A 16,377-nucleotide genomic window follows, 5' to 3' on the forward strand; every position below is an offset into this window, starting at 1 on the left:
TCTAGTAATTATTGTCTTGCATGGAACAAATTCTGAATTTGAATTTAATTATTTTTAGGGTTCCGTACCTCAAAAGGTAAAAAGGAACCGTTATAGGATCACTTCGTTGTCTGCCTATCAAGAAACCTATAGGGTAGTTGCCGTTGACCTAGAATCATGAAATTTGGCAGGTAGGTAGAGGACATCTGAAAACCATGAATTTGTGCTTATATCACAAAAAAATAAAAATGTATTAATGAACAATTAATTAGTATTTTCAACTTTCAAAGTAAGATTACTTTAACAAGTGGGGTATCATAATATGAAAAGGCTTTACCTACACATTCTAAAACAGATTTTTATGCATACCTAATAGGTTCTGATTTATCTTGCAAAATGTCGAAAAAAAAAACGACTGCACTAAGGAATCCTCGGTGCGCGAGTCTGATTCGCACTTGGCCGGGGTTTTTTAAATTTTATGTTTGAACTTAGTACTTTTTGGATTTCAGTCTTGACGGGTTTTTTATTAAGAGGGCTCTCTCCGTCACTCGTTTCATACAATCGTAGTTCCAATTTCATTTGAATATTAAGCAACCAAAGTCCATGAAATTTTGCAGACATATTCTAGAAACTAATATCTATGTCTGTGGTTTTCCAGATTTTTGTTAAAATATTCGGTTTCAAAATTACGCGGTCTTAAAAATTTACATATAAATCTTTGAGCCCCTGTGATTTTAAAACTACATATTTTTAGAAAACTCTAAAACACCACAGACACAGATATTAGTTTCTAGAATATGTCTGCAAAATTTCATGGTCTTTGGTTGCTTAATATTCAAATGAAATTGGAACTACGATTGTATGAAACGAGTGACGGAGAGAGCCCTGTTAATTACTGATTCTTTAGATCTGTAAAGACTGTTGCTCCAAATATGTCAATAAAAATGAATTAACTTGAAAAATATTCACACGATTCAAAATAAGAAATTCTAAAATTAAAAGCGAGTTATTAATCGTTAACTTCAGCGCTCCAAAAATGGCGTTGCTAATTAGTTTCCCACAAAACCTTGGATTCAGGCAATGCCATACATTCGCTCGCGTGATGTAGGCGTTTACTCGATCTTAATCGATGTTTCGATTGCAGTCTTATCGATGTATCGCCCACTGATGCTAACGTTATAATTGATTTATATCGTTCGTTGATCGTTGATTGTATCTAATATTCTACTTTGTTTTAATTAATTATGACAAGGAATAATTCCACGTGTATTTATGACTGCCGGATTGTTAGAATAAAGCATCGTGCTTAATATCATAAACAAAATAATAAAAAAATTAACTTCATAATACACTAGATGATGCCCGCGACTTCGTCCGCGTGGATTTAAGTTTTTTGAAATCCCGTGGGAACTCTTTGATTTTCCGGGATAAAAAGTAGCCTATGTGCTAATCCTGGATATTATCTATCTCCATTCCAAATTTCAACCAAATCCGTCCAGTAGTTTTTGCGTGAAGGAGTAACAAACATACACACATACACACACGCACACACACACACACACACATACAAACTTTCACCTTTATAATATTAGTGTGATTACACCTGTAGAAACTAAAAATATTTTCAACTTTTTAGTGTTTGTGGTTTTTGAAGTCGGTTTTATTTTTTTATTTCACAGTTTTAGTAACCCCACTGTAATAAAATAGGCTATGCCTAGTGCCTAGTTAATACAAACCTACTGTTTACTAGGCTATTAATACACTGATGGCGAGCAATTTGTTCCTATTTATTGAGGAGTTCTGTTCTCCATCTCCGAAGATATTCATCAGATCTTCACGAAATATGGGACCACCTGACCACTTGGAAAGTATACCCTTTCAAACAAAAAAAATATTCTCAAATCGGTCCAGGACAGGTGTCTTCGAGTAATCGGGGAACATACATAAAAAATATAAATTTAAAAAATCCTGGCTGAAAGTATACAGCATTATTTTTCAGGATGTCTCACACAATACGATTCTCAAAACTTTACTGAGAACTGTTGGCACCCTACTCTAACAATAAAGTAAAACACTAACCTAAACACAATAAAAATACCACATAAAGCACAATAAAGTTTTCAATGGCCTCAATGCAGCGATAAAAATCAAGAGCGAATTAGTACACTGGCTCTCGGAAGTACATCCGTTCGCAATTACGCAAACAGTCCGCGCCGGCTGAAAATGCTTAAATGAGACGGAAAATTGAGCATGACTGTACCACAGAGTAAGGATATTATCCCGTAGGAACTCTTTAATTTTCCGGGATAAAAAGTTGTCTATGTCAGTTTTCGGGATGCAAGCTACCTCTGTAGTCTGTACCAAATCACACTATAATATTATAAAGGCGAAAGTTTGTGTGTGTGTGTGTGTGTGTGTGTGTGTGTGTATGTGTGTGTGTGTGTGTGTGTGTGTGTGTGTGTGTGTGTGTGTGTGTGTGTGTGTGTGTGTGTGTGTGTGTGTGTGTGTGTGTGTGTGTGTGTGTGTGTGTGTGTGTGTGTGTGTGTATGTTTGTTACTCCTTCACGCAAAAAATACTGGACGGATTTGGCTGAAATTCGGAATGGAGATAGATAATATCTTGAATTAGCACATAGGCTACTTTTTATCCCGGAAAACCAAAAAGTTCCCACGGGATTTTGAAAAACCTAAATGCACGCGGACGAAGTCGCGGGCGTCAGCTAGTTTCATATAAATCGGTTAAACGGATGGGCGTTTAAGAATCCCGTGGGAACTCTTTGATTTTCCGGGATCAAAAGTAACCTATGTCCTTCCTCGGGATGTAAGCTAACTCTATACCTCAAAATCGGTTAAACTATTGGGCCGTGAAAAGGTAGCAGACAGACAGACAAACAGAACAGACATACAGACAGACAGACTCATTTTCGTATTTATAATATTAGTATGGATTACATAAAGAGGTTCGACGAAGCCGTCTAGAAAGAACAATCGTGCGGTAAAGTGCGGACGAAGGACCCGAACTGGCCTTCGTAATAGGGTTATGTTGAAGGGTCATCGTGATCCTCATCATCGTCATTGACCAGATATCAAAGGCGTCGGACTATTGTCTCTCTTTATACTGTGTTAGTACAGTAAGAATTTCTTGACTGAAACCCCCAATACCTAATTATTATTTTTGGCCCGTATGGGAATCGAACCCAGTACCTCGACATCCGCACTCGAACTACCAATAAGGCAGTTTAGCATTAACATACACCATTGTGACATTGAAAGCTATCAAAGATAAAATACCACTTGGGTAAAGTTACAGTAAATTGTGGTTAAACTTAAACCGTAGGATTTATGGTATAATAATATCTATGAGTTAAACCATAGTTAAACCAATACAGAGATCAAATGTCAATTCTATTGCCAGTTATAGCTTAGGGTTGCTACCATGCAGTATAATTTATTGTCACAAAAATATTTCTTACCTATCCTTGTTTCCGCTAAAGATATTAGGTACAATTTTACGATAAGATTTTTAATTAAACTAAGTATACTTCGCAGTTCTTTGCGTTCTACCGAATCTGACTACATACGCTATCACCGCCTCAAATATTAATAATTCTTCTTTTATGCCTTATAGCACTTTACATGACTTGTTTATTTCTTTAAACTTATTTAACTCACCAATTTTATATGTCCTATGCCACTGACGTTTAGGAATACAATGCAGCCACTGAAAAGGTGCCTCAGATGTCCACTTTAGAGGTTTGTGTTTGAGAGGCCTGATACTACGTCTCAACACAAGCTGAGTGGTGGACATATTCAAGGTGTTGAAAAATCTTGTTGCAATGTAAAGGATTATTTAAATAATAAGAAAGCTTGGGAATGAGTTGCCAAACAGCTTTAATAGTTCTAATAAAAGTGATTTTGCCAAATGGTGATAAAAAAAAAAGAATACCCGGCTGAGTTTGTTGTGGCGTCTTCTCAGATTTGGGCGCATTTGGAACCCTCGTAGCTTTAGTTAATTAATTATCACGACTGCATCATTGTTTGACAATCAAAAAGTGTATAATAGTACCCAATTTGAATAAATGATTTTGACTTTGACTTTTGTTGCGCTGTTCTCTCTGTTCTGTGGTAGGAAGGTTAGGTGAGGCAACCCTAGTGGGATGGCTGGGTGGTGCGGCGCGCGAGGTTACGCACGCTTTCTAACGGCTTTCCAGTTCAATTGTTTCGCGTTACCTACAATTCGCGATTACGATACGAGCGCTTGCAACCTGCAACTAAATCTAAATGAATATGACAATGATAATAATTTATGTCATAAAAGAAATAAGTGTAAATTAAAAATTTATAACACCCCCGAAAAGTGAAGGTTACAGTAACTTGAAAAGTGCTGATAACTTTCAAACGGCTGAACCGATTTTCTTGGATTAAAGCTAAGAACACTCTCGATCAAGCCACCTTTCAAACAAAAAAACTAAATTAAAATCGGTTCATTGGTTTAGGAGCTACGATGCCACAGACAGATACACACATCAAACTTATAACACCCCTCTTTTTGGGTCCTAGGTAAATCCTAGGTTTCAGGTTAGACGTAAAATCTTTGCTTATGAATTATTTTTATTTTATTTTATTATTATTACACCAACAACTTCCATACAAATATAGACAAAAAAAAAATTACAAAATAACTTCAGTATGGTTGTCAATTACAGGTGTATACTTTATAATAACACTAATCCAACACTAACCTAAAGTACAAATTCTTAATATTATATGTATATATTTTTGAAACATGGAATGGAAAGTACATTTACAGTTAAAAGAAAAAAAAAACCAAAAATATCCACTATGAATGATCACCAATTAAAACTATTCTCTTTTTAAATTTGTTTAATTTATCATGAAAAATGTCCACATCACTAGCGCCTGACACACATACGTCATTATAGCATTTAAGCATGCGAGGAACAGGTGAGTAGCTACACGATAAGGTCCGATTATACGAAACATGAAAGAGACGTTTTTCGCGTATTCTTACATCAAGGCGAGGGATTTTTATTTTTATTTGTTCCAAAATGTCCGAGCACCAGAGTTGTCCATTTAGGATTTTGTGCAGTACACATAGGTCAAGTTTATACCTACGATCAACCAGACTGTCCATTCTAAAAAGTTTTAGCCTCTCTTCATATGTGCTGCGTTTAGGAACACGGATGTTTTTATTTATTTATTTATTTATTTATTTATTTAATTAATTATTTAATTAGAACGGACCTTTTAAGTCCAATTACACTAATTAAATTAAATTACACAATAAAATTAAATTTGTTAAGTCAATAATCAAATAATCAAATAATCAAATATGTCAACTAAAAATTTTCACAAAAGTGCAGGATCTGACCTATGAGGTCAGCCCATTTGTCAGCAAATATGTCACAGTGAGGGGACTCCTTCAGCAGCGCGTTCAGCGCTGCCAAAGTGCGCGGTATGGGAGACCTGGCGCGCGCTACCGTGCGACTAAACGGACTCACGAAAAACTTGCGGCGGCGGCGGAGGTAGCTGTAATCAGTGGGTGCATAAACGGAGCAGAGCTTGTTGTGCAGCTCAGAGCAGTCAATCACACCCCTAAGAATCTTGCAAATTGTACCAATTTGGTCGCACTCTCGTCGGGTTTTAAGCGAGTTGAAACCCAAGTGCCCTTGGAGAAATTTTGTGGGGTACATAAATGGGTAATACCCGTACAATCTCTTATATAGATACCTTAAAAAGGCTTTTTGGACCTTTTCAAGAAGCAAGATGTAAGTGCTTTCGTATGGATTCCAAATACAGGCGCTGGTTTCTAGCTTGGCACGAACCAAAGCATCAAATACTAGTTTTATCGTGTGACAATTTTGAAAATCTCGAGTATTTCGCAAAACAAATCCCAACCGTTTGAATGATTCGGAGGCGAGTGTAGAAATATGGTCATGGAATGTAAGTTTATGGTCAAATATTATTCCTAGGTCCTTTATATTATCTTGTCTGGGCAACTGAACCCCGTTCATATTATACGGGAAGTAAACTGGACACCTCTTGCGTCCAAAAGTCATAACAGAACATTTATTGGTGTTGAACTCCATTCTGTTTTCGTCACTCCATTTGATGACAGCATCAATATCATTCTGAAGTTCAACACATTCAGCCTCAGATTTTATTTCCATAAACAATTTCAGGTCATCAGCGTATAGCAAACACTTGGCCCTTTCAAGCACTGATGGTAGGTCGTTGATCATTATCAGGAAAAGGAGAGGGCCAAGAATTGAGCCTTGACTGACGCCTGAACGAGTGTGGTAGGATTTGGATTCATACAAGCCAAGCCGCACAAATTGTTTCCGGTCTTGAAGATAATTTGCCATAAGTTGTAAGAGGTTGGGAGCGAAGCCAATCTTACTCAACTTGGATAATAATATATCATTGTTGACCCTGTCGAACGCTTTACGAAAGTCAAAGTAAAGGACATCCACTTGTCCGCCACGATCTAAGCATTCGGAAATGTAGTCGACCAATGTCAATAGGTTACTATTAACCGATCGCTTACTCCTAAAGCCGTGCTGTTCGTCAGAGAGAAACACATTGACCTGCTTATAAATTATTTCATGTAGTATGCTCTCAAAAACTTTAGCCGGTGTAGACAGGATAGCTATAGGGCGGAAATCCTCAACAGCTACGGTATTACCAGTTTTAGGAATAGGCGTAACTCTTGACAGCTTCCATTGTGATGGGTAAGTACCAGATTTCAGAGATAGGTTAAATATATGGAAGAGGGGGAGTACAAAATAATTGGACTTCTTGAGTATAGATGGTGGAATTTCGTCCGGGCCTACAGAGCTATTAGGCTTCAACTTAGTAATACCACGCTTTACTTGCTGTGGAGAAAAATTCTGTACACATATCATATTACTGTTGCGGCTGTTATCAGAGCTATTCGCCTCCGAAGCATTCAATGCTGGAACTTCGGGGAGAAATACGCTTGAGAAAAAGTTTGCAAAAGCTTCGGCTGCTTTGGTTCCCACCAGGCGCTCACCATTGGAATCCACTGCTGGTTCGAAACCACCTTTAGATCGCAGACCCGAGACGTGAGCCCAAAACTTTTGAGGATGCTTCCTGATGTTATGCTCGACATCTTTGATGTAAATTTTATAAGCAATGTTAATTCGATCATTAAGGCTGGACCTCATATCGGTGAATCTTTTGTAGTCTGAGTCCAACTGGGACTTTTTCCATATCCTATGTAATTTCAATTTACGTTCACAATCTCTGATTATGTCTTTTGTGAACCAAACCGGATAACGCCGAACTACCCTAGATCTTACCTTCTTGGGGATACAACTGTCAAATAAGTTATAGACGGTTTGATAAAAGTAGTGTACTGCAGTATCTACATTAGTTGAGTCGATAACATTACTCCAGGAGGTTTCACAAAGTAACTGTGATAATGCCTCATGATTGCATTTTTTAAAATTCCAATCCCTAGCCCTACCAATATTACTAGGTTCCATGCGATCTCTGGGACGTTGGGTTTCAAAACTGAATGAGATATCTAGGGGTGGATGATATGCATCTGGGTTGACCATGCCCTCCGAGGAGTTAACCGACACTGTGACATTTTTTGCAAGGATCCGAACTAATATGACGTCTAACATCGAACCATGTGTGTTTACAATGTGGTTTTTTTCGAAAAGATTACAGTACGACACAAAATAACAAAAATAGTTTTTAACATTTTGAGAGGCACTATTAAGATTTAAATCGCCTAAAATAATAATAAATCCATTCAAGTTATTAATAAATGATTCTACTTTGCAAAACCAATCAAAATAGTCAGAGTCACTCGCACTTGGCTTGATATAAACGACACAAACATAAACAGAACGATTGCGTAGCGTAAAGACCACCCAGAGGTCCTCACCGGCATCAGTCTCGAGGTCTCGTCGGCGGCGCATCAGAATGCCATGGCGCGCCAGGATCATTACGCCTCCACATGGCGTGCAGCGATCTCGGCGCATGACACTCCAACCACCACATGCCACCTCCGAGTCTCCGACCGATTGGTCGAGGAACGTCTCCGTGGTTGCCACAATATCTACTGGTGTTTGCAATAGGTTGTTTCTCCAGACATTAAGTTTGGTCTTGATGCCACGCACGTTTTGATAGAACAGGCTAAGAGTGGTTCTATTGCCGGGAATTGTTTGGTCGGCGGGGGTCACGAAATGTCTGCTGGGACTGCGCTGCTGTGTCACGTAGGGAGTTGGAGGGTTTCCGAAGTTGTATCCATGGCTTTATTTTAGCATTGACGGGCCATACGGTTTGCGTGTAGCAGGTCTCATAGTCAGCTTCAGGCACCGTGATTTTGTAAGATTTGTAGTTACCTTTAGGCTTAAGCTCCTCCACAGCGCACGCTCCACTCGGACAAAGTTGTTGAAGGTACTTGAGAACATCATTCGCGTCGGATTCCATATTCCATAGGTGGAGGTATTTTCGTGGCTCAACGGCTTTTAGAGATGTTACTGACGGACCAGCTGTACCCCGAAGTGAAAGTGGTCGTACGCTTTTCCTGCTACGAGCCACTGTACTCCACTCGCTTGCGGTGGTGTTATTTCCTAAATTCGACTGATGTTCACTGTCAGATATTCCGACCACGGCGGGCTCGGCACTCTCAATTAAAGTGTGGGAAGTAACTCCAGTATTTTGGGGGCGCGGGGCTGCCACTAAAGACTGCGAAGGGTTACATTTTGTAGTTACAGGTGTAGGTATATGCTGACCAGGAACGGATACAAGTGTGACGGTAGCATGCGGTTCAGCTGGCATATTTGGGTTTCCATTGATATTATGCACTTCCCCCTTGATAAACTTCTCGATTAAACTTGTTTGTGATGCGTAAAATTCCTCTAACTTACTTTGATAAACAGCAATTGTTGACGTCGCTTGATGTAATTGACTTTTTAATTCAGAAATTTCCTCCCGTAGGCCTTTAACTTCTAAGTGCAGATTTTTAATCATAGTGTTATTTTGGATTTCACCGTCATTCGGGACCGCAGCGGGTCTTTTTCGGAACGTTATATTTGTGTCCTGCCTCCTGTGGGATCCAACTGGAGTAAGACTGTTGTCTCCGCCTCTTTTAGAGGAGCAAGCACAAGCAGGGCATATCCAAGAAGAAGCATTAGTCGAATCAATACTTTTTGTGCCACTGCATAAAAGGTGGTAGGTTTTATGTTTACATTCCTCTATGCTGCATATTAAGGATTCCTCATCGGCACCCACAACACTACAACAAGCTGCGCAGCTCATTTTGCGTTCGTTGGGCAATAGTGGGTAGGTAAGTAAAATAAAAAGTGCAATGTCGCGTCGCTAACCGCTGCAGACGGGCTCCGACAGGGACGCAGCGTCGCTTTCCACTCACGCGCACAAGGGACAGCTGCTAGGTACGCCGGGTTCAACGACCGGCGGTCATCGGCCGACCTTGGCACATTTGTTATAGTTGATATAAATACGTCACTACAGATTTAATTTTAGTTTAGTTTTTAGCTTCACACTATTTTCACACTAGTTTAGTTTAATGATTTTATAGAAAACACTTTTATCTCCATATAACTCGTAATTTTAGTTAAATATCACTTGTTTTTCTTCAGTTATTATTTATTTATGACAGAGCGTCGTGAACTTGACGTTCGCGCGTGTGTGATAATATTATTTATATGATAGATAACGGGTAAATGATCGCTGTATCCGTTCTATTCTAGATTTGTGACAGTCATGGTAAGGGTTCCATATTACACTAGCATACTCCAAAGTGCTCCTTACATAGGCATTAAATAGAATAATTTTAGTACGTGACAAACGAAATTCTTTACAAGTTCGCTTTAGAAAACCTACAGTTTTGGATGTTCTCAACACCATATTATCATAGTGCTGTGTAAAGCTTAATTTATTATCCATCATTACGCCCAGATCTTTAATAAGATTTGTTCGAATCACATGCTCACAATTGATGGTGTAGTCGGAAGAAATTTGTTTTTTCTTCCTAGTAAATTTTATAAAGTAACATTTTGAGGTGTTGATTACCATTCTGTTGCGCTCACACCACGCCTGTATTCTATTTAAATCCTCCTGAAGCAAAAAAGTGTCCTGTAAATTGTTGATGGTCCTAAATATTTTCATGTCATCAGCAAAAAGGAGGCATTCACTGTTAATCACACAATCAACAATATCATTAATAAACAGAACAAACACTATTGGGCCAAGATGTGATCCTTGAGGCACCCCAGACCCCGCCTTATAAGGCCTTGACTCATATCCCTTGACAGCTACAACTTGAACCCTATCCTTTAAATACGAGTCTAGCCAAGACAAAAAATTGCCACATACTCCATACACATGGGATAGTTTATGTAATAAAATTCCATGATGAACCTTATCAAAAGCACTGGTAAAATCAGTATATACAGAATCGATTTCAGTTCCATCATCCATGTGTTTTGCTATATAATTGACATATGATAACAAATTACTAATGACAGATTTTTTGTTTTGAAACCCGTGCTGCTTAGGAGTAATCTTAGTCTTTGTATGAGCGGTTATTATTGGACAAACTAGTGATTCAAAGATTTTAGCAAAGATGGACAACAGAGATATAGGTCTGTAATTACGAACATTACTGTTATCATCCTTTTTATGAATTGGAACTACACGTACTCTCTTCCATATACAGGGAAAAACACCCGTTTCAAGAGATCGATTGAATATTGTTTTTAGTGGCCAGCAAAGTTCACGAGCACATTTTTTGATAAATATACCTGGTATACCATCAGGACCAGAAGCCTTGTGAATGTTCAGTAGATTCAATTTTTTTAATATCATAGCTTCAGTAAACTTAATTTTCGTTAGGACATCATTGACGGTCACTTTTGTTGTGGTATCATAAACAGTACTACCAGTGCTTTTTAGAAACACTGACTCAAAGTGATCAGCAAATAAATTGGCGATTTCAGTCCCTTCAGTAGCGATGAGATCCCCATAATACATTCGTCCCGGTATGGTTGCTCCTTTACGCTTATTCTTTACATATCCCCAAAAAGCTTTTGGATTAAGTTTAATGCTATCCTCTGTATTTTTATTATATTGATTATAGCAGGTTTTGAACAGTGAGTGACAGCGACTACGCAATATTTCAAATTCTAATTTATCGCGGGGATTGCCATGAACCCGGAACTTTAATCGCAGCTTATTCTTCTCAGTTAATAATCTCCTGAGCTGAGTGCTAAACCATAATGGTACGGAGGCAGGTCGCGGATGATGCTTGGGTACAAAAAGATCAAATAGGTTTGCCAATTTACTATAAAAAATGGATACCATCTCATCAGCGGACATTTTTGGAGCCAACAATTCATACCAATTAATACCTTGCAGGGAAAGTTTTATTTTGGAGTAGTCAGCCTTGTAAAAATTGAAGTCCGAACGGGGTTTACTTTGCACTGTATTATTGCTAACTGACTCAGAGCAAATCTTTACTTCCAGGGGAGGATGTAGTTGGTCAATTTTACTTAAAATTTCGGATGAGTTGCTTACAGATAAATCTAATAATGAGCTCAAAATTAAATCCAACACTCTGCCCTGGGATCCAGCAATGGTATTAAATTGATAAAGATTGTTAAGAGGTAAATAATCAACTAGAGCATACCCTAAGTTACAGTTATAGTTACTTGGTTCAGCGAATGAGTACGACTTATTTTTATTCCATGAAATAAAGCCAAGATTAAAATCACCTAGTATAATAACATCGTCTACTTCACTCAAAACAGAAGTGGTATTATCTAAAAATTGTTGCAGATTTTGGGCATTTGCAGGCGGAGGCATATATACGCAACAAACTCCAATATTTCGTTTTATTTTACCTATTTTGAGTTCAATTACCACCCATAGGTCCTCGCCTTCACTTTCCCATTGCTGCATACGAAAAGATTTTATACGACCATCAATCGCCAACAAAACGCCGCCACCATCGGATTTAATCACTGAGCTACGATCACGCCTGTAAACTGTATATCTTTCATCTATAAATTCAGATGTAAAAACTTCAGGTTTCAGCCATGTTTCAGTCAAAGCGATGGCATTGTAGTTACTTTTTAAAACGTTCTGATAGATTTCGGAAGTTTTTGTCCTCATCCCTCGTATGTTTTGATAGTATATTGTGAATTTGAGTTGTCTTGACCAATGTGAAACCAATGTGTGATGATCACTTGAGTTTGTACTGGACATCATCACTATTGTTTATTATCTTTGCGCTGGAGTTTTCGTCCTTTCTAACATAGATCTTGCCATTGCGGACCCATACAAATGTATACATAGCTTCTTTAGCCTTCTTTTTTGTCTCCGCAAGTAGCAGTTTATTAGATGGTGATAGATGCTCCGAGAGGTAAATAGGAACTTTATCGCCTCCAATACCTATTGCCTGTGTTGATAGTCTGTCCGTACGATTCATTCTATTATATTTGTAATATGCCGCTAGAAGAGTGTCTCGGCATCTGGTGCTGCGAAGTTTAACAATAACTGTGCGTGGGCGATCATTTTTATTGTCCCTTTTTGCCACGCGAAAGCATGACATGACCTCGCAGTCGTCAACAGTAACAGAGACAGCATTTCCAATCTGGATCACAGTTTGAGCCAAATTTTCAGCTTTGTGCTCCGGCAGACCATTAATTTCAATATTACATTCTCGAGAATATTGTTCCATAGTACCGACACGATGCGTAAGGTCCTTTACCGTGGCTTCAAGTGATTTATTCCGTGCACTCAATTCGGTTACCTCCTTATCGCGTACCTCTAATCTTTTGGTAATTTCATCATACTTTGTTGAGAAAAATGACACTGACGCGGACAATTCACTTATTTGTTTAGTAAGTTCACTAAATTTAGAATCGAGCATATTCTGAAGTGTGCTTTGAACCGCCTCAATGACAGACCTCTTGATGTCGTCGATCATCGTTTCCAAGGAATTGTCGCCAAGCATAATGTTTTGGCCCTCTCGGTTAGAGATAGCATGACTCGTTGCGGTACTGATGTCATCCAATGTTTTAGCAGCGGTGGAAATTTGTGGACTGCGCACAGGGGTATTACTGTTGTCGCCTCCCTTTTTTTGCCGACAGATGCAATTGGGGCATCGCCACGTGGCTTTATATTGATTTGTTAGGCTTGCCGACTGTTCTTCGTCAATGCCAAGACATAAGAAGTGAAAGTAATCACTACAATCAGCACACGTTAATGAGGTCTTCCTTACCGCCTTATTTCCACACGCAGAACATTTATTTGTATTGTTAGACGACATTTCAGTTTAGCTATACTATTACACTTCCTTCCGAAAAGAACCGGATCGCCGCTCACGCGTCGTCTTTGGCACGTCCTTAATCAACAAGACTCCTCCCACTTAGTCCGGTCGGGTACACGCGTTAGCTACCTCACACGCCGTGCGTAATTAATGAATTATATTAAAATATGTTGAATTAGCTCACTTTATTTAAAGGTTTTATTAGAAATAGTGTCCGAAACGTCACCAAAAACATTTGAAATACTTTCACATGCACAACACTTGAAAAATACCATTAAAACACATTAAAATCATTAAAAACGAGTAGTAAAATAAGTTAGTGCAAGTACGATTGATGCACACGGTGCGACCGTGCGCGATGAACTGATTTTAGAAGAGAAGGTTCCCAGTAGACAGATTTTATTTTTGAGCCTTATCTTAAAATTTTACCAGTTGTCTCCTATCATCCTATTTAACATATTTATTAGTAGAAAACATATAATAAATAGAGTCAGTGTTAGGAAGTATATTAGCATAGCCGAGCAATGAACATGCGAACGGACAATCAGTTGTGTAATACCTAACTAATAAGGATTTATGTTATAGCTCTACAATTTCTACTGATAGCTCATGAATATGTAAGCGATATCGCACTTGATATAGTAGTTTAAGCTACGGCCACACCAGCGCGTCATGAACGCGGGATGCGTGACGCGATGCGGGAGCGTCTCTTTCCATTCTAATGTCGCGGCTACAATAAGGTCAATGCCTAACAACGCCATAATTATCGCGATAATCAACGCATTAAACTGAGTGGCCACACTTGAACGGTTGACGTCTAATGCCAGTTGAATTGGAGTTAAAATAGTCTAACGCCAAACGGCATTGTGTATGGCTACATCTACGTTTAACGGGAAACGCCGTTGAACATCGCGTGGTTGGCCGTTAATGTGGCTGGGACATGATGGTGATGGTGATAGATTAATTATGAACTGAGTATACCCAGATAATGTGAATAGGTTACCTTATTAGTTTATTTTTGACCCCCGAACCAAAAAGAGGGGTGTTAGAAGTTTGACGTGTGTGTCTGTGGCATCGTAGCTCCTAAACTAATGAACCGATTTTGATTTAGTTTTTTTTTGTTTGAAAGGTGGCTTGCTCGACAGTGCTCTTAGCTATAATCCAAGAAAATCGGTTCAGCCGTTTGAAAGTTCAGCTCTTTTCTAGTTAGGTACTGTAACCTTCACTTGTCGGGGGTGTTATAAATATTTAATTTACACTTGTTTTTTTTTTGGGCTGGTTTCCGCACTTAAACGTTTCTGCCTGTTGTGCGTAAACACACTTTACACTTGATATTTATTAATTAAAAATATTATGATTACTTATAATGATAATAAATTAACATTTGTCAAACGAACATTATGCGCTCTTGAATTATCTAATAGTCCTCCACATTATCATGGACTATTAGCAGTTTACGAGTGGACTATTACGTGCTTTTGCGTCATTGATAAGGGCTATCAAGTTGATAACATGCAGAAAGGAGATTACAGTTAAACATTGTATCGATGATTTGCTATCAGTAATGGCACATAGGTAAATACGTAGTTATCTAGTCGTTCAAGTTTATTGCGTTTTATATAATGTTGGACCACTTTATCTACTCAAGGATGCATTCAAAAGAGGATCTGGAAAGTGTATCCCTAACTAATCGCAACCTGTATTCTCCATGATTCTCAAAGGTGCGCGAAGACTGCCAATTATTCGCATTTGGCTGGCTTTATAGTTGTCTATCCTATATAACATTGTTTATATCTACTTATATGTGTATTATGTGAGATAAACTGACTGACTGGCATTCATCATCGTAGGTACATTTCAATGTACTGGGTGTAGAAAGTTAAGAATTCTCTCTAAATTCAAATTTCAAATTCAAATTCAAAATATTTTTATTCAATTAAACTTTTACAAGTGCTTTTGAATCGTCAAAATAATCTACCACTGGTTCGGAATGCCGTTCCTACCGAGAAGAACCAGCAAGAAACTCGGTGGTTGCTCTTTTCAAGTATTCAGTTTACAATAATATGCCATATCTAAGCGTAAAACACCACGTAAGAAATGATTTTTAGAAATACCTTATGGGATCTTTAAAAGATCCATGCGGACGAAGTTGCTGAAAAACGTTAGTCAAGATAAATCACGAGATCAATTGCAACCACGAAGGTTTTCTTTCTACGGAGAGGTAATAAATGCCTTAGAATTGAACCTATAAATCATAAATAATATAAGTAAATATGATTTCTAAACCGCAGCACAATTCGCTCTTATACATGTACATAGGTATGATCTGATAGAAAGCGGATGTGGGGGACGCGATGCTGATAGCGGGAAAGCGGATGTCATCCACGATTGTTGTAGTTCATGTCATTGTCCAATATGCTGATTTTGAATTAGGTACGAGTATGTTTGGGGCCATGGATGGAGAGAGCTTGCTTGTCTATGCTTGGAGTTTCTCTACGTGATCAAATCAGAAATGAGGAGATCCGTAGGAGAACCAGTGTAACCGAATACCGATATAGCTCAGCGGATTGTGAAACTCAAGAGGCAATGAGCAGGGCACATATTTGGAAAAAAACCGGCCAACTGCGAGTCAGACTCGCGCACCGAGGGTCCCGTACTCCGGTATTTTTTCCGACATTTTGCACGATATCTAATCAAAAACTATTATGCATAAAAATAAATTAATATCTGTTTCAGAACTTGCAAGCAAAACCCTTTCATATGACATCCCACTTGGTATAACTCTCTTACATTGAAAATTTAAACACATATTAATCTTTTTTTAATCATGTAACCACAAATTCACAGTTTTCGGATTTTTTCCATTACTTGGGCTATAAGACCTACCTACCTGCCAAATTTCATAATTGTAGGTAAACGGGAAGTGCCCTATAGGACGTTTTCTTGACAGACAGACAGAAAACAAAGTGATCCTTTAAGGGTTCCGTTTTTCCTTTTGATGTACGGAACCCTAAAAAACCGGTTATGTGCAGTTCTGATTCGAACATT

General features: G+C 38.4%; 1 protein-coding gene and 1 long non-coding RNA gene across 3 annotated transcripts in view; both read left to right on the plus strand.

The window, feature by feature from the left end:
- Positions 1-16,377, plus strand: part of LOC123876294 — a 139,798-nt gene that overhangs the window by 111,684 nt on the left and 11,737 nt on the right. The window lies entirely within an intron of this gene.
- Positions 568-14,352, plus strand: LOC123876304. Its single transcript, XR_006798316.1, has 3 exons — positions 568-578; positions 8,174-8,177; positions 13,972-14,352. It is a non-coding gene; the product is annotated as an uncharacterized LOC123876304 (long non-coding RNA).

This window comes from Maniola jurtina, chromosome 21, assembly GCF_905333055.1.
Source record: "Maniola jurtina chromosome 21, ilManJurt1.1, whole genome shotgun sequence".
NCBI lineage: Eukaryota > Metazoa > Arthropoda > Insecta > Lepidoptera > Nymphalidae > Maniola > Maniola jurtina.